Source organism: Schistocerca gregaria, chromosome 2, assembly GCF_023897955.1.
Source record: "Schistocerca gregaria isolate iqSchGreg1 chromosome 2, iqSchGreg1.2, whole genome shotgun sequence".
Lineage (NCBI taxonomy): Eukaryota > Metazoa > Arthropoda > Insecta > Orthoptera > Acrididae > Schistocerca > Schistocerca gregaria.
In genome coordinates this window covers 205,146,748-205,164,603 of record NC_064921.1, presented here as the reverse complement: position 1 = coordinate 205,164,603, position 17,856 = coordinate 205,146,748, and the positions used below count along the sequence as shown (strand labels likewise).

Here is a 17,856-nt window from a genome sequence, read left to right as displayed (position 1 = left end):
GGACGCCAGCAGCGCCTCTCTAAAACATTAGAAAAAATGGACCTTTTACCAGGTCGCTGCCATATTCGCCGAAATGATCATCCATGCTAGTGCACAACCGCGATTCGTCACTGAACATAATGCGACGCTATTCATCAATGGTCCATGATTCTCAGTTATGGTACCATCCTGCACGTAGCAGTTTGTGTTTTCATGTTAATTGTATCCTAAGCATGGGATAGTAAATTTCTACTCTGGCAGCTGATAGTCTCCGACTAATAGCGCAGGATACACGGAATGTTGCAAGGGATTCATTATTTGATCACGGATGGCAGCTGCAGATGTGAACGTGTTACGAGGTGTTCGGTGCACAATACTGTGATCCTCCCTTTTGGTGGTCGGACGTGGTCGACTGGAACCTAGACGAGTGTACTTGCTCTCAGGTTTCCATGCAGTCCAATGCCGAACCATTGTCACATCAGAGCGCCCCACAAATCTGGATATTGCACAGTTCGATCAGCCAGCCAAATAGACCCACAACGAAGCTCCTTTGAAACTAACGTCTGGTGTTAGAGGGGTGAGGGGCACGGTAAGAGGAAAGTACCTAACGTGCATGTGCAACACGAGTAGCCAGGTCCCGGTGGAAAATATTAGCTGCCTCAGATTCAATATTTTAATTGGGCCTATGCTGTTTTTTTTTAAAATAGGAACCCCCATTTTTATTACATATTCACGTAGTACGTAAAGAAATATGAATGTTTTAGTTGGACCACTTTTTTTCCTTTGTGATAGATGGCGCTGTAATAGTCACAAACATATGGCTCACAGTTTTAGACGAACAGTTGGTAACAGGTAGGTTTTTTAAATTAAAAGACAGAACGTAGGTACGTTTGAACACCTTATTTAGGTTGTTCCAGTCTGAGACATGTACCTTTGTGAACTTATCATTTCTGAGAACGCATGCTGTTACAGCGTGATTACCTGTAAAATTGGGTCTTTCACCCAATCGTGCATCAGACAACACGAAACATTAAGCTTTCTGCTCCCATGGATATGTTCACATGTGTTGTGTGGTTTTTTGGAGCGCCAAATTGTAATGTTTGTGGCGATTACGTGTCCAGGAATGTAGAATGTTGCTTCATATGAAAACAGTCACTTTTTCCGTTAGTCATTATCAGGATCTATGAAGACCATCTGGAACAAGCGACTGCATACCGCAGAAGACGATCGTTTGGCTGGAATGCTTGGGCCATTTGCACTTTGTACACAAAAAGGCGTAACCGCGTATGTCACGCTTTATGCACAGTTGATATTCCCTCCATCAATTCGTGTGATGAACGAGGAACTGACTACAGGGGGCTGCGCTGAAATGAAGCTTGCGGTCTGTCAACAGGTCCCTGAGACACAGGAGGACGCCCACTTCGAGGACGCTCGTTGACAGTTTCTGTCTCTTTAAAGCTTTGGGTCACCTCATTGTACTTGCATATATGTAGAGTCTGGTCTTTCTGACAAGTCCAAAAGAACAGATACCATTTTGATCCTGCAGCCAGTATGAATCAAAACATAAAGGAATTGATGATATTAGCTGCCAGTGAGCATTGATTTAACTCAATGGAGAAAGTTGAAAATTTGCTGGACTGAGATTCAAACCCGTGTCTCCTGCTTACTAGATGCACTGACCACTACGCCATCTAGACACAGTGGTCATCGCAACTACATAGACAATCTTAACCCGCTTCCCGTCATACATTCTCAACCTTCCACTTACTACTGCTGTAGTGCCCCTCGTCCATTATCTTCGTTACTTGAGGCATTTCAACGATTCCCATAAGAGGTTGAGCGCGGTGTGCTCCTGGACTGAAGAGATCAGTGGTTGTACTCACCAGGTATAGGTGGTTTGAGCAAATGAATCTACTAGACCAATCAAGTCTCAAACATCTACAGCACAGCTACAACACCTGAGGATGGGCATGTAACAGTCCGTAACCGGCCGTGTGAAAATAAAGTAACTTACAACTAATGCGGTATTTTCAACCTCTACTTATATCTGGGTTTGAGAAAGGCTCTCTCTTTTCGTTCGATGCTGAGGTGCTATTCCAGTACAATTGAGAGCCTTTGCAATGGTGTTCGAGTTTAGGGGGAATATCAAGTGGCATGAGGCGTGAATGGGAATTAGAATTGAGGAGAGAGCCGTGCTAGGGTAGTCCCTGCAGTTGTCCAAAGGTACTGAGCCAGAATGAAATAGTGGTTAGCACATCTGCCTAATGAGCAGGAGACCCGGATTCGAATCCACGCGTTGGTACAATTTTTCATTACTCACTTTGGTCTGTATACAGGATGGTCCATTGATCGTGACCGGGCCAAATATCTCACGAAATAAGCGTCAAACGAAAAAATTACAAAGGACGAAACTTGTCTAGCTTGAACGGGGAAACCAGATGGCGTTATGGTTGGCCCGCTAGATGGCGCTGCCATAGATCAAACGGATATCAACTGCGTTTTTTAAAATATAAATCCTCATTTTTATTACATATTCACGTAGTACGTAAAGAAATATGAATGTTTTAGTTGGACCACTTTTTTTCCTTTGTGATAGATGGCGCTGTAATAGTCACAAACATATGGCTCACAGTTTTAGACGAACAGTTGGTAACAGGTAGGTTTTTTAAATTAAAAGACAGATTTACAGGTCATAAGAGGTAGATGGATCGTGATGGTCTTATCGCATGTTCGCCAGGCTCTTTCTATGTAGTGTCGTTAGATTTCCTTTTGTTGTCTTACGTCAGAGATCGTGTGTACACATTAACAGCCAATGACACTGCTACCATTCGCGCACGAATCAACGAGGTCAGAACTGTTGATGTTAAGATGCTTATCTGTACAGGCAAAGAACTCCAATATCGCTTTGATGTTCTACAAGCGGCGAGGGTATACATATTGAAATCCTAGCATAACAGAAGCAAAAAACTTCGAGAGCTGCTAAATGTTTTACAACGAATCACGAAGCTCCATCTCTAATGTTTTCCAAATTATAAGTTTTTGAAATGATAGCGAACATTATGTATTACTGAATTGTTATCCCCTTGACGTAAATTGTAAATCCGTTATAAATTGCACCATGAACAGAGAAGGTGACGTAACTCTGTCCGGTTTCAAGTTAGGTGTAAAAGTAAAACTGTCGTTTTTGTGTTTCTTCCTTTAACTAACCAGTTCCCAGCAGGAAGCTTGTTTTTACGAAGGAACATTTTTTTGAGGTGATAATTTCTTTAACCTATTTCTTTAACCAAGAGAGAATACTGACGAAGGTTTTAAGGGTGTGAATTAGATGGGCTATGATGATGGAGGTATTTAAAAACAATAAAATCAAGGGAAAAAGAGACAATGTTAAGGCGTTTGTCTGGCCCAAATTTTCAATTATCCTAATACATTCACGCATTATACAGGGCTGCTTTTTTATGTTCGTGTGTCGTGACAGTACTGCGCTCTCTGACACTGTTTACGCGAAACATGAATCATTAAGCGCCATGGAAATTGCCATACTATCGAGAAATATTCGGCCTAGCATTTGCATTCGTAGTAATGGCATTGGACAACAACGTGGAGCCACTCCCACCATCTTGTGTGGAGTCAGGAACCTGACACTCTACATGGGTATCAGTCACTTGTAAGGTGTGGTCTGCGCCGGTGAACATACGTGAATAAGTCAGCTTCGAGGTACCCAGAACGAGATTTATCTTTGGTAGTCAATAATCCTGTCATTGTCGTGATTGTTTTTGTGAACTTGTAACTAGTCTGTACAATTGTCCTAAAATTAAACTCCGTCTAAACAGACGTTGAAAGCCCAACGGACCGACAGATAACTGCGTCATCCTCAGCCCATAGGCATCACTGGGTGCAGATATGGAGGGGCATGTGGTCAGCACACGGTGTCGGTGACGGTCTGTTTTCGTGAAAGGAGCCGTTGCTTCTCAATGAAGTACTCCTCAACTGGCCTCATGAGGGCTGAATGCACGCCACCTGCCAACAGCGCTCGGCAGACCTGGACGTTCACCCATCCAAGTGCTACCCAAGCCCAACAGCGCTTAACTTAAGTGATCTGACAGGAACCGGTCTCACTACAGCGGCAAGGCCGGTGGCCTGTGCAATTGTTCTAAACTGTACTAAATGGCCCACGTTCTGAGGCGATATCTAGTGATAAAGTGCAGCCTCGGCAGCAAGGTCAATAGAGACTGAGCTCAGGATCAGATTGGGGAAAGATAGGGACGGATATTTGCCGTCGGCGTTTGGCTTCAACGATTTTGGAGATTTACAGGTACAGCAGTAGTGAGTGGAAGGTTGAGAATGTATGACGGGAAGCGGGTTAAGATTGTCTATGTAGTTGCGATGACCACTGTGTCTAGATGGCGTAGTGGTCAGTGCATCTAGTAAGCAGGAGACACGGGTTTGAATCTCAGTCCAGCAAATTTTCAACTTTCTCCATTGAGTTAAATCAATGCTCACTGGCAGCTAATATCATCAATTCCTTTATGTTTTGATTCATACTGGCTGCAGGATCAAAATGGTATCTGTTCTTTTGGACTTGTCAGAAAGACCAGACTCTACATATATGCAAGTACAATGAGGTGACCCAAAGCTTTAAAGAGACAGAAACTGTCAACGAGCGTCCTCGAAGTGGGCGTCCTCCTGTGTCTCAGGGACCTGTTGACAGACCGCAAGCTTCATTTCAGCGCAGCCCCCTGTAGTCAGTTCCTCGTTCATCACACGAATTGATGGAGGGAATATCAACTGTGCATAAAGCGTGACATACGCGGTTACGCCTTTTTGTGTACAAAGTGCAAATGGCCCAAGCATTCCAGCCAAACGATCGTCTTCTGCGGTATGCAGTCGCTTGTTCCAGATGGTCTTCATAGATCCTGATAATGACTAACGGAAAAAGTGACTGTTTTCATATGAAGCAACATTCTACATTCCTGGACACGTAATCGCCACAAACATTACAATTTGGCGCTCCAAAAAACCACACAACACATGTGAACATATCCATGGGAGCAGAAAGCTTAATGTTTCGTGTTGTCTGATGCACGATTGGGTGATAGACCACTTTCTCCTTGCAAAGAAAACCATAACGGGAAATGTTTAGCTGAACATTTCCTGGTACCACAGATCGAAGAGCTCCACGCACACTGGAGTCTGAAGGTGTGGAACATGCTGAATGGCACATTACATAAGAGGTAGATGGATCGTGATGGTCTTATCGCATGTTCGCCAGGCTCTTTCTATGTAGTGTCGTTAGATTTCCTTTTGTTGTCTTACGTCAGAGATCGTGTGTACACATTAACAGCCAATGACACTGCTACCATTCGCGCACGAATCAACGAGGTCAGAACTGTTGATGTTAAGATGCTTATCTGTACAGGCAAAGAACTCCAATATCGCTTTGATGTTCTACAAGCGGCGAGGGTATACATATTGAAATCCTAGCATAACAGAAGCAAAAAACTTCGAGAGCTGCTAAATGTTTTACAACGAATCACGAAGCTCCATCTCTAATGTTTTCCAAATTATAAGTTTTTGAAATGATAGCGAACATTATGTATTACTGAATTGTTATCCCCTTGACGTAAATTGTAAATCCGTTATAAATTGCACCATGAACAGAGAAGGTGACGTAACTCTGTCCGGTTTCAAGTTAGGTGTAAAAGTAAAACTGTCGTTTTTGTGTTTCTTCCTTTAACTAACCAGTTCCCAGCAGGAAGCTTGTTTTTACGAAGGAACATTTTTTTGAGGTGATAATTTCTTTAACCTATTTCTTTAACCAAGAGAGAATACTGACGAAGGTTTTAAGGGTGTGAATTAGATGGGCTATGATGATGGAGGTATTTAAAAACAATAAAATCAAGGGAAAAAGAGACAATGTTAAGGCGTTTGTCTGGCCCAAATTTTCAATTATCCTAATACATTCACGCATTATACAGGGCTGCTTTTTTATGTTCGTGTGTCGTGACAGTACTGCGCTCTCTGACACTGTTTACGCGAAACATGAATCATTAAGCGCCATGGAAATTGCCATACTATCGAGAAATATTCGGCCTAGCATTTGCATTCGTAGTAATGGCATTGGACAACAACGTGGAGCCACTCCCACCATCTTGTGTGGAGTCAGGAACCTGACACTCTACATGGGTATCAGTCACTTGTAAGGTGTGGTCTGCGCCGGTGAACATACGTGAATAAGTCAGCTTCGAGGTACCCAGAACGAGATTTATCTTTGGTAGTCAATAATCCTGTCATTGTCGTGATTGTTTTTGTGAACTTGTAACTAGTCTGTACAATTGTCCTAAAATTAAACTCCGTCTAAACAGACGTTGAAAGCCCAACGGACCGACAGATAACTGCGTCATCCTCAGCCCATAGGCATCACTGGGTGCAGATATGGAGGGGCATGTGGTCAGCACACGGTGTCGGTGACGGTCTGTTTTCGTGAAAGGAGCCGTTGCTTCTCAATGAAGTACTCCTCAACTGGCCTCATGAGGGCTGAATGCACGCCACCTGCCAACAGCGCTCGGCAGACCTGGACGTTCACCCATCCAAGTGCTACCCAAGCCCAACAGCGCTTAACTTAAGTGATCTGACAGGAACCGGTCTCACTACAGCGGCAAGGCCGGTGGCCTGTGCAATTGTTCTAAACTGTACTAAATGGCCCACGTTCTGAGGCGATATCTAGTGATAAAGTGCAGCCTCGGCAGCAAGGTCAATAGAGACTGAGCTCAGGATCAGATTGGGGAAAGATAGGGACGGATATTTGCCGTCGGCGTTTGGCTTCAACGATTTTGGAGAACCACGGAAAGCCTAAATGTGGACAATGGGATACGTATTCGAATCCAAGTTCTTCAAAATATGAGTCCAGGATTTTATTATTGCACCACCTAGCTTGGCCATCATAAAACCGAATTACGTGACGCCAACACTCATGAGATACAATGAAGAACCACTCGAGAAGCTTCATCCATTGTTGATTTTGGGCATCAGAGTAATAAACGTGAAGAAGTGTATGTGCATGGTGTAATGGGACACCCTCCTCTAACATTGGCATTCTATAATAGAAACAGGCTATACCAGGAATATTTTCGAATCTTGTAGACGTCAACATTATCTGAACTCTTTAACTTAAATGAATTTCATTTGATGTTGTATACACTGCATTATATTTCTGTATAAACAGAAATTAATTTGCTATAATCGATATGTACTAACTCTGTATGTACAGTTGAAACTACTCTTCTTTTAGAAATATTTGAAATTACGAAATATCTGGTACACTTAAAATTCATATTATTAACTGCACAATCGAACGCTGATTACTAAATTTATTTGTGGATTCATTTAAAAAATAATGCTGTAACTTGGTGAAGATTCTTCTTTTGTCTAGGAAGTTTGTAAACTCTTTTGTTTTGTAAAGTCTTTGGAATATAGTTAGTACGGCATAACGAGTTGTAGAAGTGGTGGGCATGCCTCTGATGGAATCGGACGTGTTTCTATGTTTGGCAATAAAAATGTAAATTTCTGCTTCATGGCGGTGTAGATTGTAAAGTCAGTGTGGGATATAAGAATGTGACATAATAAGAAACAAGTGCAATCATAAATCATGCAACAGGCTTACTTAAAATTTATCTAGTCATCTAAAAAATTCTGCCTGAAGATTCTATCCCTAGACGTGACGAACTGCAGCCATCAACGAGAAAATGAAGATAAGTAAAAAGTTATTTGCTTGGAGATAGAGAGACAGCTGAGAGTGCAGCCATGGTCCATAATGGGGGAAACTCTATGCTTAGTAGTTCTAAAAATTACATTGCAGAAAGCACGATGTGTATCAGTGGGCGTCACTGCCAGTATTACGATCGAGAGACTGATCATTCGGACACTAACAGCGGACAGCCGATGGCCGAGCGAGAATGTGGTCGGTTAACCTCGTCTCACAAGACGTGCTACAAACGTGACGTCATTTTGACGTCACATTGAAAATCGTCAATCGGTGCAGCGGGCGTAATATTAATTTCGGTATATCTACATTTTTTTATTATTATTATAACTTGCAGCGTTCCGTTTCAAAGCAACGGCGCACTGAAAATGTATTGCAAACACGGCACGATTATCATTAGTAGGTTAATCACGCGTCAGTGTACAAGCCTTGAAGAGACACTTTGATGACCTAGACACGAGATTAAAATCATACGATCAGGCGCTAAGTAATGGATAATTTCGAGGTGTACGGAGTCGAAGAATTTAGGTTTGTATTCCGCTACATGTTATTATTATTTTTAATCTTAGCATTGTTAACATATTCTGGGACTATCTTATGAATGTAACACAAGTATTTCTTGCAATAATCGATGTTATCTACATTTCCGACTGATTAGAGCGCGAAGGATGAAATAAATTTTGGCGATGTCGAATGTGTAGTTATTGAGGAAGCTAAGAGGACAGCTTAAATTGCTGTGACTGAAGCTAGTAGCAATTATGTTCATACTCTCCGTTTTCACAAGTATTTGGCTCTTTATTTTTGCATACGTGGCGATTTCCTTGTGTGTGTCTAGACAGGAACTTAAGCGGACAGCTTAAGTTGCTGTGAATAAAACAACGAGGAACAACATCCTTATTCCTCCTTGTCATAAAGTAGATAGCAATTATTGTGGTTGTCGATATTGCGTTTGACTTGAAAATGACGTTACCTATGCAGAAAGTGTTGTAAGATGAGTGGTAGCTGAATGTGGCAGGCATCAATGAGCATGTAATCGCGACGGACGAAGATTATACTTATATAAAATATGGAAGCATAAAAAACAGCGCTATGGTGGATTTGGTCATGTATTAACCTTTATAGCCCAAGCCAGAATTGCGAATTTCTCTTACATGTTGTGGCTTTGATGACTATGGGACTTAACTTCTGAGGTCATCAGTCCTCTAGAACTTAGAACTACTTAAACCTAACTAACCTAAGGACATCACACACATCCATGCCCGAGGCAGGATTCGAACCTGCGACCGTAGCGGTCGCGCGGTTCCAGACTGTAGCGCCTAGAATCTCTCGGTCGCTCTGGCCGGCTCTTACATGTTGTATTGAAACTGAAATCTAGTGAGAGATTTTAGTGGTGCGTTGTTGTATTCGTTACCAGAAAATATTTTGAATTCTGCTGGAAATGATTAGTAATTGGGACATGGGTGTCTTCAGTTGAATGGTTGCTAAGTGCGCTGTCATGATCAGAACTCAACCTTAAGTAGAAACATTCTTGATATAGAACTGAGAGCAGTTTACGCAAGTGACGGTTTACTTACTCAGTGGCAGTGCCATTATTCGTTGACTTCGGTGTTTTCGTGTACTGTCACAGTTACGAATTTTTTCCCCTCAACTTTTTTTAATTGGTCAGATTTCAGTGAGAAAACCAACGTCACGTTAAATCGTCACCGTTAGAGGATTTCTATTAAAGGCCCGTTTGTGTGGCTTCTTACTGAGTTGGTGACTACAGCTCGAAGCACTCAGGTTTCCTCTGGCCAGTCGTTAGATCTAATAGCTGGTCCCGAGGAACACAAGAACCGCTAGGATAGGGGACCGCCATACAGCTTCTCCTGACCTTCGGTAGTAATGCTCCTGTGAAGGATTATTCCTTGTAAGCATATCATCACGTCTTGGCAGTCCGAAAAACACTCGGGCGGTTTGCCACTTTCATCTTCGTTATTCGGACTTGTCTGACAACACTGGCAGCGCCACTGCCAGCTAACCAATGTGTCACATGATGGTGCATTGCCATGCACTTACAACAACAAAGCACGGATTGTTGCAGCATAGTTTTCCTTCAAATGCAGAAAACGAATTACCGACGACATTCTACTTTATCAATGGGAAGCGCCAATTTCTTTTGGAGCTTTTAGTAGCGTGCTGTGATAATGTAGCCCATGTATTACAGTGTGTATCCGGACTGCAAGCATGTGCCTGGAAACAAACAAAAAATTAACTTCACAACTTAATTATTTTAACTTAAGCACTACGCCGCGTGCAGTATATATGCGCGTGTAAACGACGCCTGCAAAAAGTAAGGACACTTTCGAGATGAAAATTCCTCTTCCATTTGTCCAACGTTTTAGTCACTAATTAACGTCAAAATGTTTTGTGAATAGGAACGACCTTTGGAAACCCTGTGGCCGTAACAGGCAGCCGCGAGTCCGCGTCAAAGGTCAGCTTACGCGCAAGGGAAACCACAGCACCGCCACGAAAGTGCAGAGTAAGTGCGGGGTTTTTAAGGTTTCCACCCTGTTCCTCTTTGCTTCACGATTTAATCATTAAGTTCGTTTCGCGATCACGTTCTTCGTTTAGACGAAACATTTCTGAGAAGCTTCATAACGAGATTATTTTATGTATGCGCTAGATAGTCTCATATTCATCTGTCTTGTCACTTATGAACTAATGAAAGTAGCGAAAGCTTGGCAAATATTGGGAACGTTTCTTATATATTTTAACTCGTGTTCGTAAATGTTATGTTGGTATCTGAGATTGATTGCTAATAGGCTCACATTGTTCATTTCGTTCACTAATAGGTTCACAATACATGATTTTTATTGTATGAATGGAGAAATTCTCTTTATCAACAAACGAGTCTTTTGGCGTATGTGCCATCAGTCATCCCTGTGATGGCCTGTCACGTCTAACATTATCACGAGGAATGGGTGATCTAATCTCGTCTACGTCAGAACGCCGTTCAGGATTAAAATTTCCACGAACGAGCCTCTCCTGATAATTTCTTTCGTAATACGTGTTACGATCCCGTGAACTATTTCTTGTTTGGTTGTAATGATGGTCATGTGATCTGAAATCAGTGTTCTCAGTTTCTCTATCAGAATTAAGTCTCGCCTTTCACGCCAATTACTCTTATTTCTATCAATATACTCATTTCTGTAGGAACTGCCGCAACTTCTTGGGTTCCTAAAACCACGACCTCTGTTTCCGTCTCTGAAACTGCTACGATTGTATGGGCTGATCTCTTGAATGCAAATTTTTTGAATAATAATGATCACGATGATTAAAGAACTAATTATTCCCTTCATAATTAGTGTCCCGATGTAAGGAGTGTGCCAGAACTCTCCATTACATTGAAGACAATATAGCTAACTTCACGCTATTCTTTGCACTGTGTAAGCACTCAGATATCGATAGTAACAATTTAAGGGCTAAACATGGGAGCGCGATTCTAAGCATTGTTGTGAGGTGAGGTCTGTCTGTGAGAGTGGTAGTAGTGGTGTCGGTAGAGAGCTCGGAGACTGAAGACCTGTCATTCATACCTGCCTCACGTCGGTGATGGCAGATCTTACCATACTCAAGGCCTAATTTCATTTATATAGCCAGGAGAGATTTAGATGGCTTAACTACGCTTGAAGCTGGAATTCAAGGTAAAATTCGCAAGCATAGTGAAAAAGCAATTGCAGGGTTAGGCTCGTGATTGTTAGTCCGAGTTTGCAATAATCGCATGTTTCAGTTGTCAGTTAAAGAATTCTCCTTATCCTCCAAATAATAATAATCATTCTCCACATGTAATTAATAAATAAATGCTGTGGTTATTAAAGTTGCCGGCCGGTGTGGCCGAGCGATTCTAGGCGCTTCAGTGGAACCGCGCGAACGCCTCGGGCAGGGATGTGTGTGATGCCCTTGGGTTAGTTAGGTTTAAGTAGTTCTAAGTTCTAGGGGACTGATGGCCTCAGATGTTAAGTCCCACAGTGCTCAGAGCCATTTGAACCATTTTTATTAAATGTTAATGTAATTTTTAAATTGAAATAATTGTTTACCTGGCACTCAGCCATTGGTCATTGTGAGGCATTTCGCCATGATTAATACTCGGTCATGACGATTTATGAAGTCTTTAAATAGACTCAATTTATATCATCCCTTTTCACAAGTTATTTAGTAGTTAATAGGGCCCAATTTGAAGACTGTGAGGAGGTAGTGTATCTACATACGATGTCTGATGGAAATCTTTTCAACATTGCTCGCCTTAAGGCCAAGACCAAAGTAAATACAGTTGTTATCCGTGAGTTGTTATTTGCGGACGATGCAGCTCTAGTAGCGAACACAGAAGATGAGCTGCAGTATATAATCCACAAATTATCAAATGCAGTATATAATCTACAAATTATCAAATGCCAGTGAAAAATTTGGTCTAATCATCAGCCTTCAAAAGACTAAGATCATGGCGCAGAGCGCTACCAACCTTCCATCCATCAGCATTGATGGCAATCCTCTCCAGATAGTTGATGACTTTACGTACTTGGGATCCACAATATGTAGCAACTTGTCCATGGGCACTGAAATTACTAACAGAATCGCAAAGGCATCATCTGTCATGGCTAGATTGAAAAACAGAGTATGGAACAACGGACTGCTTACCACAAAAACTAAATTAAAAGTCTACAACGCTTGTATTATAAACACCCTTCTCTATAGCTGTGAGACATGGACAACTCTTTCTAGGCATGAATCTCGACTCAACAGCTTCCATCTCCGCTGTCTCTGGAAGATCCTTCAGATCTCTTGGAGAGATAGAGTACCCAACACCGAAGTCTTTCATCGTGCAAGCACAACCAGCATCTTTGCACTCCTGAGTCATCGATGTCTAAGAAGGTTGGGACATGTCGGCGCATGGATCCTGAACGGATACCGAAACAACTGCTGTACGGAGAACTTCAGGAGGGTGTGAGGCCAGTGGGACGACCGCATCTTCGTTTCAAGGATGTCTGCAAGAGAGGCCTGACCAAGACCAGAATCAATCCAAGTCGCTGGGAAAGCATTGCAGATGACCGTGTCAAGTGGCGAGCAACTGTGCGCAACGGCGTCAGGCTCTCAAAGGACAAAAGCACACAGGAACAAATCAGGAAGAGGACAAAGCGGAGAGACAGAGCGGCTTCTGTTCGAAGTCCCTCAAATTTCACATGTCCAAACTGCAGTAGGGACTGCCATTCTCGAGTGGGACTTTTTAGCCACAGCAGACGCTGAACCAAGCATGCTACACCATCATCCCTCAAGGATGGACGGATGCCTTTATTATAATAGGGCCCATGCAAACTCCTTTTTATTACACTTATTCTTAGTAAGAATAAACTTTAGCCACTGTTGCTGCATGCTGCTGCGAATTGCTGTACACAAAATGCAAAAAGGCAGTCATCTAAAGAGGTGAGTGCAAAACATAGGGCCTAAACAGAGACACTGACAAACCACAAGATGTTATGTACTCTAAAACAGTAAATTCCGTTGCACAAGTCAGATTCTGTATCACTTGTAAATTCTTGTTCAAAAACGCAATCAGATAGTATAGGCACTCATTGTTACAGGTTAATTTGTTCCTGCAGTTTTTCATATTCAAATACGCAGTCAGATAGCTTATCCAAATGATAAGTTTTTCATGCAACGATCTGTTGAGGGCTTAGAGGACAGTGAAACGGACACTCATACAACACGTACACAGTGTTGTGCAGGTTAGATTCCAATTACTGATAGCTCAGGTTGCTTATCGAGTCCATGTTCACAGGCGAACGTGGGCATATCGGTTGTAGGAACGTTACATGTTGGTTACATATACGTTACACCGATTCGAAGAATACCCATCATCTGACCTGTTTCGTTGTGATTGGAAATTTTGTCTGCTCCCGTTTCTAAATTCATTTGGCGAGTAAAATTCCTCATTGGCAAGCTCGAGTTTTAGCAGTAAATTAAAAAAAAAACAAAAAACAAAAAAAACAGTGTCATCTTTAGAGCGCCCTGCTAAAGTAATGACAAGCGAGTCGGAAGTTTAGTCAAACAAATTCTTACTAATTCCGAGGGACTGTAACAGATTCGAGGAGAAACGATTCTTGCGTATCGTGTGTTCAAAATAGTCTGCCGGACTAGAAAAGATTGGCTTTTCAAAATTCTTTAGCATTATGATACTATTTCTGACTCTCTCTTGTGTTGCTTCAGTCCAGTTTGCTGACAAGAATGCGCGATAAAATTCTCCTTCCGTTTGGCAGTCTTGTGTGATTTCTCTTATTCTTGTGGCCTGTTTAGATTCTAAATAGCCATACGTAAATTCAAGTTAATACCAACTGGCCATTATTGTAGCCACTCTCTGGGGCAGAATTTAGAAGTACTTTAAACTTTCTAATTGTCAGAAAGTGACTGTAATCAGATGAGACGTTGTGGTGAGTGGGCAAATTATTTTTCGTGCTGCGTGAGGCATCCTCACTATTTTGTTTGCGTAACACAGTGTGTTCCTGTGTCAGTACACCTACATGGCACAAATCACAAAGTTTGTCGGGAGTATTCAAACGGAAACTATAGCTATCGGTATCCTCATATCCATGACTTATTTTCCGTTCAATGCATGACAGTCGGTCATTCAGTTTCCTTACGTCAGACTTGTGCTGTGATTAACGGCCATCTGTCTCTGTTTAAAACGATGAGACTCTGCAAAGGGAACAGGCTGCGTACCATCAGAATTTTTGTCTGCATTGTTAGTTCGGTCACGGTTACAGAAGGTTCGCCTATCTCTTTGGAACTGTATTTAGCTATTCTAGGGTACTATTCCTTTAGCCTTAAATGATGCGTATTGCTCTTGGAGAGCTTGATCTGAGTTTCAAACTTACTATCCCACTGTTTTAACTGTAATATTTCGGCCATTTCGGTGTGTTCAACTCTATTACAAGGTTGAACTCCTCACGTACATCTTGCCTTGTCTGTTTCATCTCATCCTTGAAACGCTCAATCTCTTCCCTAACACTTCCTTTAACCTCTTCTTTAAGACTTTTGTTGTCTTCCTTAACCCTTTTAAACTCCGATAATAGCATCTGTAAAAGGTCGTCCTTAACTTTAGCACTACTACCGTAAGGACGAGAGTCTGGCTCAGTTTAACAACTGTGGTGCAAAACCTGAATCCTGAACTACAGGAGCCGACTATTGTAACAAATTACATCCTACAGACTCACTGTCTAAAGCAGAAACCCAACTGCACTTTCTTGTACGATTTTTGATATCGAAAAATTACTCTGATCAATCTTGTCAGACATTGTCCTGTCTGACTCAGTTAAATCAGTACTGAGAGGATACTCCTTTAAGTGTCCCCTCTGTGTCTACAGAATTACCAAAAGTTACATCAGCTGCAGCTCTAGCTTTGACCTAGCTCTGGTAGCTTTCGCCATTGTAATAAGTTACAGTAATACAGCAAACAAAAAGGAAATCTCGCACATACTGAAGATCTACACTACACAAGTAACTGCTGAAAACGATTGCTTCAAGTATCAATGAAAACAGAAAAATATTTAAGTTAGCACCGACAGAGTTTACTCTATAAAAATGCAGGATAAGCTTCTGATGGTAACACTGTACAGTACAGTGGCTATACTTCAGTGAAGAACACAAAATAGTACACCCCATAAATAATCTCTGTCCATCTGAGCAAATAATACTTAAAAGATTCAGTAAACAAGAATACTTAAATGGGAATCATCAACAAAAGAAAAGATCGATCTCAGAATCACTTATTCTATACACATACATAACACTACAAATGCTCGAAAACGAAAGAATGTCAGTTGCACTGCGCTCTGTGAAATACCTGTCACAAATTGGTGTTCAAGATTGCAGAAAATACACAGAACTCTATTCCTGCTCAAATAAACCGTAATTGCTCTTCAGAAAATTTACCTGTAGTGTTGACGTATTAAATATACAAATGAAACTGCATTGCTGTAATAGTGTATGCTAACTTCAATTGTTGCGACAAAAATCTTGAAATTAACTGTAAAGTCAAAACCTATAGTTGAATTTTTAATAAGTTATGATTGTAAAACAAAACTTTATCTTACTGCAATGATCAGTAGACTACCATGTAATTACGCATCCTGACACAACAGATGACGGCTGAAAATTTCTTATACCGTACACTTAAAACTCGTGTTAGTAAGTGTCAGGTTGGTATCTGAGAAATGTGTACAACTTATTTTTTATATCGAAAAATGTAAAACTCAGTGCAGGGCAACAGAACTATATGAAACCTTATTTCTGAACGGAAATAGTGGAGCACACGCTACACGATGGAAAATCCAGACTAGTCGGTGCATCAAACAATTAGTCTGCGAGAAAGCAATCTGTTTTCGATTAAATTTACATACGCCATCTGACTGCAAAACAAAATGTATCAGTTTAAAATGTTGGCCCTGAATATTGAGAATCTTTATCTTCATTCTTGCAAACAATCACTGTACCACAATTTTGCTATTTTTTCGCATGATTGTAGTACATACTTATATTTATTACGCTGCGCTCCTCAGGCACTGTCTAGAAATCAAATTTCCAAGTTTTACGAGCCTGTTTAACACATACGGCGGCGCCGGCCATCGAGCAGTGGGGCTAGGAGAACCAGCCAACAGCTAAGGCGGCAAATTACAAGTCAGCATGTTTTTTTCCCACAAAACACTTGTATCCTTACAAACAGAATTGTATTTCTTCCTAAAACAACAATAATAATAAAGATAATAGTAATTGTACGATAGTGGCTAGGTACAATAAGAAATGGTTATATAGTTGTGTTAGCTCTGCGAAGTATACTTTTATAGGCAACCCAGACATTTCTTGAAATGTTTACAGAATGCTCAACATTGGTGCAGGGTCAGAGATAAATAACATCTTTTGAAGACTGCATTATTCTTCTCTCCCTGGTCCGCATCAGATGGCAAGTCCGGTATTCGAACCTATTATTCATGTTGAAATACTTGCAAAGCAGTCACAAATTATATCCGAACGGGCATAATTTTTTTAAAAAATTCATAAGATGTGTTTTCTGTTGTCAGTTTTAAAATCTGATGAGTATGTCGGAAATGGCATTCATAAAAATGCTTAGTCCAAGTCTGTAATATGTTTTCTATGCTTTTTAAAAATAGCTCTGAGCACTATGGGAAGTAGCATTTGAGGTCATCAGTACCCTAGAACTTAGAGCTACTTAAACCTAACTAACCTAAGGGCATCACACACATTCCATGCTTTTACGTTGGTCCAAGTCTGTAAAATGCTTTCCATGCTTTTACAAAAATCCTACACAAATTATGTCAGACTGCCAATGATAACAACGAATTATAAGTGTAATGACTTCACTGTCATAGCTTCTTAATACACAAATGAATGTGTCAATAAATAAATATTCAATTAATCACGACTGCTGGTTATACCTCGCCATGAATGTACCATTATTATTATTATAATTATTATTATTATTATTGTTGTTGTTCTTCTTACCTGAAGAACCATAGTAGTATTTGCTGGAAGATTACAAAGACGAGAGTCGAACGCAGGACGGACAGAGTCTAGTCTATTTTTGTGATGTTTGCATGGACGAGGCTGATAAAAAAGTTCCGTAACTTTGGTGCAAACTTCTTGCCATTGCTTGTCGATAGCGCTCTCATATGGCACTCATCACGCTAGTATGACTGTAATCATAGACGTCTCGAAAACGCATGAGATGCGCACCGTACTAAAGCATAATTTATTTACATCAAACTATGTACTAGCACCCCTTTCCGAGTGCGCTCTACTTGTGAGTCTTCCACTTTTCGCTTGCGCACGAGAAGCTCCATCTGTTTTTCTCGGAAAGACACTGCATGAAAGCGGTGTCCTTATCACCAGCACAGTGTACGGTAGAAGTGTTTACATAAGGCAGCTTTCGGGGCTCATGTTTGTCAAGTCTGCGTTTCCTGTTTGTACGTATCTACGTCATGGTCAAGTAAACACACACACACACACACAGACGCGCGCGCGCGCGCGCGCGGTTTCTGGAGCTTTACATTCTTACTAGTGTGGAAGATTAAGCC

The 17,856-nt window shown here is 41.3% G+C and overlaps 1 protein-coding gene across 1 annotated transcript in view; it reads right to left on the bottom strand.

Annotated features, from left to right (window-relative positions):
- The window catches only part of LOC126336697 (glutathione S-transferase-like), a 336,946-nt gene extending 319,416 nt beyond the window's left edge, over positions 1-17,530 (bottom strand). Inside the window, exon 1 of the mRNA XM_050000652.1 lies at positions 17,285-17,530. The gene's annotated coding sequence lies outside the window, so the exon portion shown is untranslated. The remainder of the gene's footprint in view (positions 1-17,284) is intronic.
- Between the last annotated feature and the right edge of the window lie 326 nt (positions 17,531-17,856).